Here is a 5,000-nt window from a genome sequence, read left to right on the forward strand (position 1 = left end):
AGGAGAGAGAAAGGGAGGGAGAGAGAGAGATGGAGAGACAGAGAGGAAGAAGAAAAAGAACAAGACAGGGAAGAAAACAGAGTGAGGGGAAAAATAAAAGCAAGGACAAGGAGAGATAAAAGAGTACATCTTCGGTTACAGCCATTAAACACACACACACATACAACACACACACACACACACACACACACACACACACACACACACACACGTCCCTTCCCACCATTTCATCTTTCCACTGCGCTCATCCTCCCCCCCTCTCCTTTCACACATGGTGCACACACACACACACACACACACACACACACACTTTTTACAGACGGGCTTTGGTTATTGTATCATTATGCACAAACACTCAGCCTGTCCCCAGTGCCTGTGTATGTGTGCATACGTCTATGTGTGTGTGTACGGGCTCCTGCTTCCTCAGATGCACGCACACACACCACCTGATTACATCTGAGAGATGGAGCCATCTGCTGAATATCAACTACCATTCTCCTCGCTCACAGCTCTCTCTCTCTCTCTCTCTTACTCTCTCTCTCTCTACACACACACACACACACACACACTACACACACACACACACACTACACACACACTACACACACACACACACACTACACACACACACACACACACACACACACTCACACTCAAGACCGGAGCCTATATCCCACAAGAAATAGGAGAGGGGTCTGTAAGTCCCACTGCGATCATCTCTCCTCCTCGCTCTCTCTATCTCTCCCTGGCTCTCTCCCTCCACTCAGCTCTCTGTCTCTCCCTCTCTCTCTCCCTCTCTCTCCCCATCACCCAAACAGCTTCAATCCCCCCATCAATAGCAACATTTCCCTTGTGAGTTTTGGCCTGTGTTGTTCTCCACATGCAATCTTTTCATTCCAGTCTTCCCTCGTTCTGCTGCAGGGCAAAGGCCCCAGTTCATGATCCTGTCAATCTCCTGGACAAGATGAGCCCAATACAGAGTGTGTGTGTGTGTGTGTGTGTGTGTGTGTGTGTGTGTGTGTGTGTGTGTGGTGTGTGTGTGCGTGTGTCTGTATGTCTCTCCCTGCATCTGTTTTTGTGTTTGTCTGTGCCTGCATCTGTCTCTCTCTCACTGTGTGTGTGTGTGTGTGTGTGTGTGTGTGTGTGTGTATACGCATCAGTAAGCGTAATATCTATGACCTTAAACACATCAGTGCACAAGTAATGTAAAGTAAAGTAATCTCAGACTATGTAACACAAATATCACAAACAAAAACAATCAACACATTTAGAGTGCCAACACACACACACACACACACACACACACACACACACACACACACACACACACACACACACTTCATCTCCACACTAGTGATTTAATGGTATGAGATAAACATGAAGAGAAAGAGAGATGGAAGGAGATGACCAACGATAGGAAGAGAATGAGTTTCTTTTCTTTCTCTCAACCAAAACTATGGGCTTAGACACAAAGACACCTCCCATGTCTCAATAATCAATCACTTAGCTTGATTAAACCAATAACAACTGGGGAGGGGTGGTCTTCGGCGTGAAAGCAGCACAGCGTGGTGATGATAGCCTCGCTAGCAGCTCTTAAGCATCCGATTTGAGTTGATTATGAGAAATTAAGCAGGCTTTAGCATCGGAATTAGCTCATTTTTAGAGCTAATTAATAGCCCAATAGCAGTGTAAGTAAGCCACTATATAATCTCATTGAGCGGCGAAATGAATTTGACTCGCTTGCAGTCGGCCAATAGGAGGGCAGGATTTAGGGGGTGAGCGGGATGTGGGAGGACATGTTTGTGGGGTTGCACTGAGAGACTGCCAGTAGACTGCTGGGCTGACATGGGCAATGGGGAAGGCACACACACACACACACACACAAAACACACACACACACACACACACACACACACACACACCAAGGATTGGCTATGTGTGTCATTAAGGGGGGCACTGGCCCACTTTTGCACGTGCTGTTATAGTGGCTCCTTTGTCTGTGTGTGTTTGTGTGAGTGTGTGTGTGTTTCTCTGAGTGTAAATAGGAGGGGGAAAAACAGCATTGAGGCATCCCTACTGTACTTCTAATGATTTGGTGTTCAGACATTAATTGTGTACCTGCATATTTATCTGTAAACTATTTGCTCTACAACTTGAAGTGTGTGTGTTTGACCTGTGTGTGTGTGTGTGTGTGTTTGTGTGAGACTGTGTGTTTGTTTTACAGCAGTGTTTATGTGTAATCCATGCCTGTTCTAGTCAAACTGTGATTTGAGCATGTGGGTGTGTTTAAGTGGTGTGTGCGTCTGTGTGTGCATGTGTGTTTACTTGTATGTGGTGTGTCCCTATGGTGTGTGTGTGTGAGTGTGTGTGTGTGACCTGCGCGTCTCTCCTGGTCTCTAATGATCCCCTTCTGTAACAGATGGTGGCTGCACACAACTCTAATCCACCAACAGAGTCATCAGCACGGATCAGCGCTAATCACCACATACACACTCACCCACACACACACACACCCACACACACACACACACTGTTGTCATGACACCAGCCCTCACACACCCTCTGTCCAAACTCAGCCTTGCACTGGCCCCATCCATCACTCAATCTATCTCTCCCTCGCTCTATCTCTCCACCCCTCTCTCTCCTACCTCTCCTCATGTCATGAATACAGAGTCCAAAAGACAACAATCCCAACACCACACACACGCACGCACAGATACACACACACACACATGCACAGACACACACACACACACACACACACACGCACAGAGGCGCACATGCATACAGGGATGCAGCCCAGGTGAGGGTTAACAGCAGTCGTCTCTGGGATCGTGGGTCCCGCTCTGATTGGCTGTTGCCGAGCAGCGGGCGATCCCCTGGAGCGTGAGATGGCCTCGCCTGTCGCTCGGCTCCGTTGCCCAGGCGACACTGGCCACCGTCACACCACCAGCATCCCAGGATGCCACGGTGTGCAATGAGAGAACAGCAGGACGGCCAGAGACAGAGACAGAGAGAGAGAGAGAGAGAGAGAGAGAGAGAGAGAGAGAGAGAGAGAGAGAGAGAGAGAGAGAGAGAGAGAGAGAGAGAGAGAGAGAGAGAGAGAAAGGGAAAGAGAGGAGATGAAAAGAGGGAGCAGCAGGAGATGAAAAGAAAGGTGAGCAGAGGAGGGGGTGAGGGGGAAGAAAGGAGAGGCAAAGCCAGAGACAGGAAAGGACAGGAGAAAGATGGGAGGAAGAGAGAGGAAAGGAGAGAAGAAAGGACATGTGAAGGCAAACGACAGCACAGAGAGGAAGTGGAAGAAAAGAGTAGATAGATGAAGAGATGAGATGCAAAGCGAAAGACAGATCGGCTGATTAGAGAAGGAAGAGAGGAAAAGATAAGAGAACAGCAGAGAGGAGAGGAAAAGAGGGGGCGAAGAGGGAGCCCAAGAATGAGAGTAGGAGTAAATGGCACAGAGAGAGAGAGAGAGAGAGAGAGATGTGAGAGAAAGAGAGAGAGAGGAGGAGGAGAAGAAAGGAGCAGTGTGTGTGTGTGTGTGTGTGTGTGTGTGTGTGTGTGTGTGGGGCAGGGGGCAGGGAGTGCGGCTCTGTCAGCGTGATGAATAATCAGAGCTCTGAAACACATCTGCTGAGGCTGCTGACCTGTGTGGTAACACACACACACACACACACACACACACACACACACACACACACACACACACACACACACGCTGAATCTGTGTGTGTGTGTGTGTGTGTGTGTAGATTTGTGTGCAAATGTATGCATGCAAGCGTATGTGAGTGTGTTTCTGTGTGCAAACACCAGTGTGTCCTGTGCATTTGTTTGAGTAGATGCAACTGCGCATGCCAGGGTCTGTGTGGTACATGCAGATATCTCTGTGTGTGTGTGTGTGTGTGTGTGTGTGTTGGACTTAATGTTATTTATGCTGATTTCACACCTTTAATGTTTCCCTTCAAAAGGTAATTATAGCACAAATCTTCACACAAAAACAATATATGGTGTATGATGTATGGTTACATAGTTAAAAATGAGTATAAGTGTATATGAGCATATTTCAGGCTACCACCTACACCCATGCACAAAAACACAAACTGATGACAATCACACCTATTTATATGAAATGTGAATGTCAGGTAGAGAACACATCCCTGGTGTGTCCTCTCCACCGCCTTCTCTGTCCCTCTCTCCCCATGTGTGTCACAGAGATATAGACACACACACACACACACACACACACACACACACACACACACACAGACACAGACCAGAGCAGCATCCAGCCCTGCCTCTGCTAATGACATGCTTTATAAAGAACATACTGCTTTAAATAGCAAAGCAGACACAATAGCCTTGTATGTGTGTGTGTGTGTGTGTCTGTCACCCATGCCTCACACAAAAGGCCTCTCCTTCTCCTCCCCAGCAAGATATGTGTGTGTGTGTGTGTGTGTGTGTGTGTGTGTGTGTGTGTGTGTGTGATAGCAGACACCAGTAGACAGACTCTGTGGCAGATGGCCCTAGTGCATGCTGGGATGCCCCAACTCCTCCAGGTCATTAACCACTGCTGTGCTGGACAAGTGCTGATTTCATATTTCTATACTTCTACACGTGCCACAACTGTCAATTTCATCAGCCTAGCACTCGCATATGGTTAAAAACAGCGAGACTTTATCCAAGACTGAAAATAGCTTAACTGGTGTGTGTGTGTGTGGATCTGTGTGTGTGGATGTGTGTGTGTGTGTGTGTGTGTGTGTGTGTGTGGGTACTTCCTTCCGTTACAAAACACGATTCAGCTCTTCCCGTCTGTGTATTTGTGTGTGTGTGTGTGTGTTGCGGTGAGTCAGCTGAGGGCTGACTGAGGACTAAAAGTCTAAATCCCTGAGCAGCGGCATCCTGAGCTGCGGAATCTTTTCCATCTCAGCGCACGGAAGGAACGCTGACCCGGAACGTCCTGTCCGAGCTGGATATGGTCACTGACACATTCCTTACTGTGTAGA

General features: G+C 48.0%; 1 protein-coding gene across 1 annotated transcript in view; it reads right to left on the minus strand.

Moving 5' to 3' along the window:
• LOC125288179 (bromodomain adjacent to zinc finger domain protein 2B-like) overlaps positions 1-5,000 on the minus strand; it is a 97,677-nt gene that overhangs the window by 45,012 nt on the left and 47,665 nt on the right.

This window comes from Alosa alosa, chromosome 23, assembly GCF_017589495.1.
Source record: "Alosa alosa isolate M-15738 ecotype Scorff River chromosome 23, AALO_Geno_1.1, whole genome shotgun sequence".
Classification (NCBI taxonomy): Eukaryota; Metazoa; Chordata; class Actinopteri; order Clupeiformes; family Clupeidae; genus Alosa; species Alosa alosa.